This window comes from Ictalurus furcatus, chromosome 20 (genome assembly GCF_023375685.1).
Source record: "Ictalurus furcatus strain D&B chromosome 20, Billie_1.0, whole genome shotgun sequence".
NCBI lineage: Eukaryota > Metazoa > Chordata > Actinopteri > Siluriformes > Ictaluridae > Ictalurus > Ictalurus furcatus.
In genome coordinates this window covers 10,814,186-10,825,507 of record NC_071274.1, presented here as the reverse complement: position 1 = coordinate 10,825,507, position 11,322 = coordinate 10,814,186, and the positions used below count along the sequence as shown (strand labels likewise).

General features: G+C 38.1%; 1 non-coding gene across 1 annotated transcript; it reads right to left on the bottom strand.

The window, feature by feature from the left end:
- Window positions 1–8,232: 8,232 nt before the first annotated feature.
- Window positions 8,233–8,306, bottom strand: trnar-ucu (transfer RNA arginine (anticodon UCU)). Its single transcript has one exon. It is a non-coding gene; the product is annotated as a tRNA-Arg (tRNA).
- Between the last annotated feature and the right edge of the window lie 3,016 nt (window positions 8,307–11,322).

Below are 11,322 nucleotides of genomic sequence, written 5' to 3'. Positions count from 1 at the left end.
ATTTAAAATATTCTTAAATATTAGAAATAGTATTGCCAATTAGGTTAATTGTTTAATAGCGTACTAATAGGATAATACTGTCATTTACATCTATCTATCTATCTATCTATCTATCTATCTATCTATTGTTTGTTTGTTTGTTTGTTTGTTTGTTTGTTTTGCATTATCTTGCAACAACTACAGTCTTAAAACAGATGTGTTAAAAAGAACTTAATTTTTAACACACGTGTGTCTAGTTAAGGACAACACAAGGACAACTTAATCAGTGTGTTAGTGTATTTAACACATTTGTGTTATTTTTAACACATATTTGTGTGGAAATATTTAACACATTTGTGTTATTTTTAACACATCTCTGTGTGGAAATATTTAACACATAATGTGTTCATTTTTAACACACCTCTGTGTCTAGTTAAGAACAACACATTTTGTGTTGCTTTCAACACAATCGCTTTGTTAGTATATTTCCACACAGAGATGTGTGAAAAATAACAAAAATAACAGAGATGTGTTGTTTTTCCCCCTACAATTATCCTAAAATACAATTTGTTTGTATGCTAAGATTCTACTAAAATGCTCACAAAATAAACAAACAAATGCATGAAATTCAGGTGACATTTATTAAAATCATTAAAACATTTGACAGATGTAAGAATTAGATTGGCATGTCCAAAGTGTCCGTAGTGTATGAATGGGTATGTGAATGTGTGTGTGATTGTGTGCCCTGCGATGGATTGGCACCCTGTTCAGGGTGTACCTTGCCTTGTGCCCAATGCTCCCTGGGATAGGCTCCAGGTTTCCCCATGACCCTGAAAAGGATAAAGTGGTATAGAAGATGGATGGATGGATGGAAGTAAGAATTAGAGTTGATGTATCTTTTTACAAATCTCACAGCCATCTGGGAAGACAAGAGCTGTAAAAGAGCAAAAAGAGTGTTGGTTAGTTGTTAGCTACAAAATATGGCCAAATGCCATTGGGCTCCAATTGAGAAATTGTGTTACATAATCCCAAATTGTGTAATTTTGGAAATGTGACCTCCACTCGCTTGTGAATATTTATTTTTCCACCTTTAGTACCTCACCGTCAGTATTTTTGCACAACCCAATTAAGTCAACCAACATTACAGAGATAATGGAAAGCCTAAATGGGGTTTAAAATCTAAACCATACTCTCTTTTTGTCACGTTAACCTTGTGAAGAACCTTTGGCCTCAACATTTCTGAGCTAGTTAAGTTCCGTTAGCCACTGACTGTCTGCACCTGTTAACCTGTTAACCACCTGTTAACCATAACATTCACCGAATACACGAAGAAGCATGGCCCTAACCCATCCTCCTAATGGTAATTACTACAGCTTGTCTTGTCCAAACACTTGCTAAATGTGAGTAACATTAACCTTAATCTCTGTATTACATCATGGTGAACAGCTGTAATGCTAGGTTATCGTTAACTTTCAAAAAAGGTAATGGGAATGTCTAACATTACCACGAGCTGTATGCTAAAGTAATGTTATCAACTCAGGTGCGCGTCTAGGTTAGCATCACTCATTCCTACTTTGATTGGTGACAGCATCCAGCTAGCTAACCCTAACTCTGAGCCTCAGATAAGACGCAGACCCAGAGAATTATGGAATAACTTCAGTCCATATTTCATAGCCAAAATAAACACATGACATTAGTAGTGTAATGCCAACACAGAGGAAGCATTACATGATATTCTCTTTTGAAGCCGTCGCGATAGGTAAAGTTAATTATCACTTGTGATTGTTAGTTACTGTTTTTGAATGAATACATTTTCGAGAGCTCCCTGCCTAAATATCACAAACTCAGCCAGGCATTTTCAACAACAATTAATGCTAAATAGTGATGAATGCTAACTTACCTGTGGTCATTTGGTTTCCTTGCCTCAGGACTCCAATTCCACAGTCACAACATTCATTTTAAGGCCAGTTTAGATTTGGATGATGACGTTGGCAGCACAATCTGCAACGTGATTGGACAATAATTTAACACATTGTTTTATATGTATATATATATATATATATATATATAGCAAAAAGGCTTGGCATGAGGCACATTAAGACCCTGCTGCCCCCCTCACTGGACCTCCTGCAATTCGCGTATCGTCCCAACTGCTTAACAGACGATGTCGTTGCCACCAACCTCCATCTGGCCCTCACCCACCTGGATAAAAAGGACACGTATGTTTGAATGCTGTTCATAGACTTCAGCTCAGCATTCAACACAAATGCTGAAAGATGCAAGATCCCCAGCAGACTCAGTGTCACAGAGAAACCCAGATCATGCACTATTACATGAGCTATTGTATAGCACTTGTATGTGCTACTGCAAAGACCCTTCCCCCAAAGCCAGAAAGAAAGAAAAGGAAGAAACCCGGCAGGACAAGAGCTCATTCCATGGTCACAAGAAATAAAGCTCAGGAGGCACATATACTCAGCAAAAAGAAATGTCCACTCACATTCAGCTGCTTTTATTTCCAGCAAATTTCTTAACATGTGTAAACATTTGTATTAACATAAAAACATTCAACAACTGTATAAACTAAACAAGTTTCACTAACATTTGACGAACAGAAATTGAACAATGAGTCCCTGAACAGGGGGTGGGGGGCAATATCAAAAGTAACAGTCAGTATCTGGTGAGGCCACAAGCTGCTTTAAGTGCTGCAGTGCATCTCATCTTCATGGAGTCCACCAGATTTGTCAGTTCTTGCTGTGAGATGTTACCCCACTCTTCCACCAAGGCGTTTGCAAGTTCTTGATCACGTCTGGGGGGGACACATGGTTACTTGTAATTTTCCACTGCAAGGACGATCAGCTGTCCTTCCTGTCTCCCTGTAGCACTGTCTTAGGCGTCTTACATTACAGACATTGCAGTTTATTGCTCTGGCCACATCTGCAGTACTCATGCCTCCCTGCAGCAGGCCTATGGCATGTTCACGCAGGTATGCAGGCACCATAGGCATCTTTCTTGTGGTGTTTATATATATATATATATATATATATATATATATATATATATATATATATATATATATATATATATACTCTTAAAGATATATATATATAAATATATAATACATATATAAATATCTATTCTTAAAAATAGTTTGAGTGTAACTTAACATCAATGTACCTTTTGAATTGGAGTGCTTAATATCAAACAGTTTAGAGGAGCCTCTTCATCATTGTGTGAGAGCCAATCAGTGCACACTCGTGAAAATCAATAGGACACTGATGTCTCCCTCCATCTCTCTGACAGCCATTCTTTCTGCCTTTCCCTCTATCTCTGTCTTCTCTGCATGCAATTCAGGCCAATTCTCCTTCAGACAGCCTCCACTGGCAAGGCCTCAGACAAGTACATTATTGCTGAAGCAAATTGTAAGCAAGATGGATGCTTTCTGAAGTGGACAAGTTGCTACTTCCTGATCCAGTGTTCCTGCATTCTGCGTGTGCATGTACAGGTGCATCTCAAAAAATTAGAATATCATGGAAAAGTTTGTTTATTTCCGTAATTTAATTCAAAAAGTGGAACTTTAATATATTCTAGATTCATTACATATAAAGTGAAATATTTCGAGCCTTTTTTGTTTTAATCTTGATGATTACGGCTTACAACTCATGAAAATCAAAATTCCAATATCTCAAAATATTAGAATAAAGAATTTATAATACAGACTCATATAAATACGTTCAATACTTATTTCCCCCACTGTGAGTGTGAGTGTGTGTGTGTGTGTGTGTGTGTGTGTGTATACATGTAAGCAATGATTTACTTTATTCTTTTACATCATGTGGATGGCCGTGTGTGTGCATGCGTGTATGTGCATCGCTTACCTGGAGATGGCACCAGGATGCACTATGGGAACAAGGCAGTGCCTTGTCCTGTCATTCATGTGGATGTTACTTTGACATGTACCACCTACCTAAACATTTTTGCAGACCAAGTACACCCAGTGGTATTCCTTAATGCATGTGGCCTCTTTCAGCAGGATAATGCACCCTGCTACACTTCAGGGCTGGTTTGAGGAACATGATAAAGAGTTCAAGGTGTTGCCTCCAAATTCCCCAGAGCTCAATCCGATCGAGCATCTGTGGGATGTGCTGGACAAACAAGATCCATGGATCCACTTCTCAACTTACAGGACTTGTTAAGGATCTGCTGCGAATGTTTTGGTGCCAGATACCACAGCACACCTTCAGAGGTCTTGTGGAGTTTATACCTCGACAGGTTAGAGCTGTTTTGGCACAGTCTTAGGCAGGTGGTTTTAATGTTATGGCCAAGAACAGAAAGCTAAGGCTGCATATTATGTTTTTATATATATATATATATATATATATATATATATATATATATATATATATATATATATATATATATATATACACACACACACACTTGCTGAGCACATTTGAACACCTGAACACATGGGGGGGGGGGAGTAATTTCAGGGATTTTGACTGTGGTATGATTTTTGGTGCTAGACAGTTAGGTTTTTTAAAAATAGTATTATAAATATAGTAGAGTATTTCTATACCTGCTGATTTCCTGGGAGTTTCATACACAACAGTCTCTAGAATTGGAACCTTGAAGCAGATGGGCTACAACAGTGGAAGACCACATAGGGTTCCACTTCTGTCAGCCAAGAACAGAAGCCTGAGGCTGCAGTGGACATAGGCTCACCAAAACTGGACAGTTGAAGACTGGTAAAATGTAGCCTGGTCGGATGAAGCTCGATTTCTGCTGAGGCATACAGAATTTGGCACCAACAGCATGAATCCATGGACTCAACCTGCCTTATGTCAATAGTCCAGGCTGGTGGAGGTGGTGTAATGGTGTTTGGAATGTTTTCTTGGCACACTTTGGGCCCATTAAAACCAATCAATCATCTCTTGAATGCTACAGCCTAGCCCAATTCCAAAAAATCGGGACAGTATAGAAAATGCAAAAAAAAAAAACAACAACCCAAAAGTCATTTGAAAGTTCAATTCACCCTGTACTATATTGAAACGTATAATTAACACATTATTTGATGTTTTACTTCATGAATTTAATTTCCATCCATCCATCTTCTATACCACATCCTTTTCAGGGTCACAGGGAACCTGGAGCCTATCCCAGGGAACAAGGAAGGGTACAATCACATACACACTCACACATACATTATGGACACTTTTAGACATGCCAATCAGCCTACCATGCATGTCTTTGGACTGGGGGAGGAAAGCGGTGTACCTGGAGGAAACCCCCGCACCACGGGGAGAACACACAAACTCTGCATACAGAGGGCCACAGTGGGAATCAAACCCCTGACATGTGAGGTGAACGTCCTAACCACTAAGCCACCATGTGCCATTTAATTTAATGACTGCAACACACTCCAAAAAAGTTGGGACAGTCAACTGTTTACCACTGTGTAACATCACCTTTTCTTTTAATAACACTTATTAAGCATTTGGGCACTGAAGACACCAGTTGGTTAAGTTTAGCAAGCGGAATTTTCCCACATTCATCCATTATGCATTTCTTCAGCTGCGCAACTGTACGGGGCCTTCGTTGCCTTATTTTGCACTTCATAATGCGCCACACATCGGACCTGATTCAGAGAAAGGTCAGGACTGCAGGTAGGTCATACTAGCACCCGCACGCTCTGCTTATGCAACCATGTGCTTGTAGTCCGGGCAGAATGTGGTTTGGCATTGTCCTGCTCTGGATGGCAGCATATGTTGCTCCAAAATGTATATATATATCTTTCTGCATTAATGGTGTCTGTCAGATGTGCAAGTTACCCATGCCATGAGCACTGACACACTCCCATACTATGACAGACGCTGGCTTTTGGACTTGATGCTGATAACAGCTTGGATGGTCCTTTTCCTCTTCGGACCACAAAACACGACTCCACTGTGCTCCATCTCAGTCCATCTCAGATGTGACCAAGCCCAGAGAAGTCGGTGGTGCTCCTGGACAGTGTTGATGTATGGCTTCTGCTTTGCATAGTAAAGCCTTAACTTGCATCTGTGGATGCAGCAGCGAATGGTGTTGACTGACAAAGGTTTACTAAAGTATTCCTGAGCCCATGTCAGGACCTCCATTACAGACTCATGACAGCTTTTAAGACAGTGACGTCTGAGGGATCTGAGGTCACGTGCATTCAGAAGTGGTTTCTGCCTTGCCCTGTACACACCGAGATTTGATCTGAGTCCTTGAATGTTTAAATTATATTGTGCACTGTATAAGGTAAACTGCCCAAATCCTACCGATTTGTCTTTGGGAAATTTTGTTCTCAAACTGTTGGATTATTCACTGACATCTTTTGGCAGATTGGCAAGCCTCGACCCATTCTTGCTCTTGAAGGACTAGGCCTTTTTGGAGGCTACTTATATACTATGATTAGATGATTACCTCACCTGTTTTACATCACCTTATTTCAACTTGTCATACTGCTGTTAGTCCTAAATTGCCCTTTTTTGGAACGTGCATCATGCATCACTTTCAAAATATAAGTTTACCATCAACAAACTATGTAGTTGATTAGGTAAAACATCAAATACCTTGTCTTTATATGTTTTTTGTTTAAATACAAATCAAAGTACATTTACAAATAATTTCTCTTTGTTTTTAGTAGCATTTTCCATTTTAGCATTTTCCCAACTTTTTCGGAATTGGGGTTGTACTATGTGCATCTCTTCATGACCACAATTTACCCATCTTCTAATGGCTACTTCCAGGATGATAATGCACCATGCCACAAAGTAAAAGTTATATCAAACTGCATTCTAAAAAATGTTGGGTTATTTTTTCTACCCAAACGCTGGATTGAGCCTTTGGGGTCATTTAAGTGGGTTATTTTCTCAGTCTTGGGTAGTTTTTGGGTAGTTTTGTGTAACCCAACCACTGGGTTAGTGGCTGGGTCATTTTCACTAACAGTTGAATAAATGCACCCCTCCCCCACCCCGTCGCATCATCCCAACTCATTGGGTCAAATCAATCAGTATGGGCTGTTTTAATTTGCCTCAGGTGGAGGTAGCGGTTTTCAGACTGTTGGATTTATTTGGAGACACAAGGTTCATATCAATATATTTATCCATAAAACCATTACTGTACACTAGAAAAAACAAAAATCTGTAATAACAGTCCAGCTTACATGACATTAAATGCACCGCTATCTTCGTTAGCTTTGGCTTACTTGTTTGTAGCCCACTGGATCGTAAGTTGGTTATTCAGTTTTTGGGATGTTTAAATGTCTCCTTTGATCAAAATCTGATGTTTTCATCTTAAATATATGACTTATTTGTGTCATTTACTTCAAAGTCTATATATAAACACCACTTTAGCAGCTCTAATAATCCATTTCTGAACACCTTCTTGTGGATAAATAAAGGAGATACCATGTTGACATATTTGTTTATAATGTGGTATATTTTACATTTTCAAAAGATAAAAATAACCCTGAAAACATTAACCCATTTATGAAATAAAAATTAACCCAGCGTTTTTGTAAAAATGAAACTATCCTTAGTGTTGAAAAACAACCCATTTGACGGGTTAAAATTAACAACCCAACTTGATGGGTTAGTTTAGCCTAAAATGTGTTCTATCCTATATTTACCCAGCCTTTGGCTAAAAACAAGCCAATCTTGGTTGTTTTTAACCCAATGTTTTTTAGAGTGTGGTTCAAAAACATGACAATGAGTTCAGTGTTCTTCAGTGGTCTTCCCAGTTACCAGATCTGAAGCCAATAGAACACCTTTCAGATGTGGTAGAACAGGAGATTTGCAGCATGAAAGTTCACCTGAAAAATCTTCAGAAATTGCATGATGCAATCATGTCAATATGGATCAGGATCTCAAAGGAATGTTTCCAAGATCCTATGGAATTCATGCCATGAAAAATTGAGGCTGTTTTGAGAGCAAAAGGAGGCCCTACCCAGTGTTTTTTTTATATATATATATATACACATAATAGTATATTAATATCTATATTAGTACATCATCTTTTACACTGCCATACCCAATTTGTAAATCTCTCCAATCAGTTAATTTTTTTCTGTAATTTTATTCTGCATCTATTAAGCAGAACAAACATAATAACTGTCCATCAAATTTCCGAGCTCATCAAGCATGTCTTATAACGCCGGGTAGTATCTTTTATTTCCCATTCAGTCTGACATGCAGTATAAAAGACATTAACCATACGGTATTTATTGGGACACATCTCTGCCGGGACTCGAACCCGGAGCCTCTGGATTAGAAGTCCAGCGCGCTATTCCATTGCGCCACAGAGACTGAACCAGTTGCAATGCTGTACAGCGAGCTCTAATTCTGCATCATCATACGCATCCTGTGTCACCAGCATCAGGACCGTTGCATAGCCTCTGATATATAATTCCAGCATTTAACACTAGGGCGCGCTGGACCACCAACTCAGAAGGCTCAGTAGCGGACTACAGTTGGGCACTGTAAATGTTTCCTTTCGGGCGTGCATATTTAACGTGTATATGCATCCGGGCTTTTTTCAGAATGATTTCCACAGATTTTGTCAGTGTCGGCGTTAATGCAAACCTCGTAACGCGTTTAGGCGGCGTGTTTACCTTCTCAAATGTTCTCAGAACGTTAGTGTTTCTATATGAATATCTCTTTTGAGGTGCTATGTCATCCAAAACTAGACTAGGTCTACCTATAAGAATAAAACATTGGTTCCATAGTTCACACACCGCAACAGACAAAAATAAGGCATAAAATAATTTGTGTCTATCCATATAAACTAGGCTATTATATGAATACATGAATATATATAGGTACTCATGACATATATATATATTTGTTTGTTTGTTTGTTTGTTCTTTTTAGAGCTAGATAGTGATAAAACTGAAATAATTTTTCAATCAGTTAGTTCCTCTGTCTACACGATTGTGTCAAAAACCTTGGTGTCATCCTACCTGTTTTCATAAGCAGATCAGTGCTGTTGTCAAAAGCAGCTTTCTTCAGCTGAGATCTATTGCTAAAATCAAGAAAATAGTCTGTAAAAAGGACCTGGAAACGGTTATTCATGCTTTTATAACCTCAAGGATAGACTACTGTAATCCCCTCTATTTGGGAGTGCATAAAACTGCTCTAGATCGCTTGCAAATGGTACAAAATACGGCGGCTAGATTACTGACTGGCACCAGAAAACGTGAGCATATCACTCCTGTCCTCGCCTCTTTACAGTGGTTGGCAATCAATTTCCGCATTGATTTTAAAATTCTGCTATTCGTTTTTAAAGCTTTACATGGACTTGCTCCCCAGTAGCCTACATATGTGATCTCCTTACCCCGTATACTGCCTCAAGATCTCCTCGATCATCCAGTCAACTACTCCTTTCAGTCCCTCGTTCACGTTTTAAAACTAAGGTGACCGGGCTTTTTCAGCAGCTGCCCCCAGGCTCTGGAGTAGTCTCCCTTTTCAAATAAGATCTTCCCCCTCTATTACTATGCTCAAATATTCTCCGAAGACCCAATTTTATTCGTTATCTTTTAATTCAGTTTGAGGGTTTTTCATTTGTCCATCGGTATTTGATACTATTAAATGTTTATTTTAAGTCTGTTTTATACTACTTGTTCAGTACACAACGCTTTCAACTTCTGTTGTTTTTAAATGTGCTTTATAAATAAATAAAATTATTATCAAACTACCTTCTTCACAGTTCATTAGACTAGATAAGGATGAAACATGAGTAAACCTGGGAAAACAATTATGCTACCAGCAACAGGAAAAATAATCAACTGCATTAAAATTTAGATTTAATGGTCAGCATAGTCAACAGATAGGTTGCAAAAATGTATGAATCTGGGCTTTAAACTTATAATTTTATAGACAATAATAGAGACAATATAACAATAATAAGGATTATAAAAAATAATGATACATTAATTATAAACTGAAATGACAAATAGCCTATGTTTTAAACTTTGGTAATAGTGTATCAGATGAAATACTTTCTTGGGTACTGGCCATACCATACAGAACATATTAATTGTAGCCTTCATGAATGCTTAAAAACAGAGGATAATTTACTGGATTAAAAAATATGGTAAAGCCCTAAATTAAAGTAGGTAATTCTCATAGATATGATCTATTGCTTAAATAGCTATTATTGGTTGCTCCAATATTCTGAAAGATCTGTAGAATCCTAATTAAAGTGGTCTAGCTTTAATAAAAAAATAAAAAAATAAAAAAAAGGTTATTCTGTTATTGATGGGGTGATGGTACATGCCACAGCAATGCCTTAAAATCTCGAGATTAAATTCTTGCTGGCTTTGTTAGGTCTAAAACATTTTTGTTGTTCCAGGTTTGATGCCAAGTGGGCACGGCAACAAATGTTCAGCTACTGAGCGGATTGCATTGTATCTACTCACTACACTGTTTTTTTAAAAAAAAATATTATTATTTATTTATTTTTGTGTGTGTGTGCTGCTCCCGAGCGCAACATTTATATAACCAAGACGAAGTGTATAACCACCTTCACTACATTCCAGGGACGTGCAGAAGGGGGAGCTCTGGAGGCTCGATCCCCTGCCCTTTTTTAAATGATTTAAAAGTGCCCCTCTCAACATTAACTAATAAAAACTTATATTATGTAAAAAGCATTTGAATTCAAATTAACACGAGAGCTTACACAAAACAGTAGCAAATCAATCACAAGAAAGTCGGAGAATTTTCCTATTTATTTGTCCGACTACAGTTTGCAGTCAGTTAGTCTCGTTGTCATGACGCAATCACGATGCATCTTGCTTCAACAGGCAAACAGGTATACTGAAACCACAAGCTCTTCTGTTAACCTTTTCGTAATATTAGCAGCATTTTATATGCTTATCGCCGGTAGTTTTCAAATTGATTGAGAGGGAACGTGTTGGTAAACTAGCTACTCAATTTCATTAAATTTCCAGACATGCAAGTAACCTTGTCATATTATATGTAGGCCTATGTTATATAGTCAGTAAAGGCACGATGCCAAACAGACAGAGACGGCAGAAAATGAAAGATAAACTGAAGGAGGCAGCGAAAGGGAAAGCTTCCTGATCAACATGGGTGAAAATGTGAGCTAATGAGAGAGATAGTTACTAAAAAGGCATCATGTGTTTACAAAGACTGTTGGTCAGTGTTACACAGTGTTCTGTTCGGCTATACACCCCGCGGCACCGCCTCCACTTTCGTATCCTTTTTTATATAAATAAAAACCATTTAGTTCAGTTGGATAACGTTCAGCAGAGGCTATAAACAGAAAGCGTTTTTTTTAGTTTTCTATTTCATAATGTTTAAA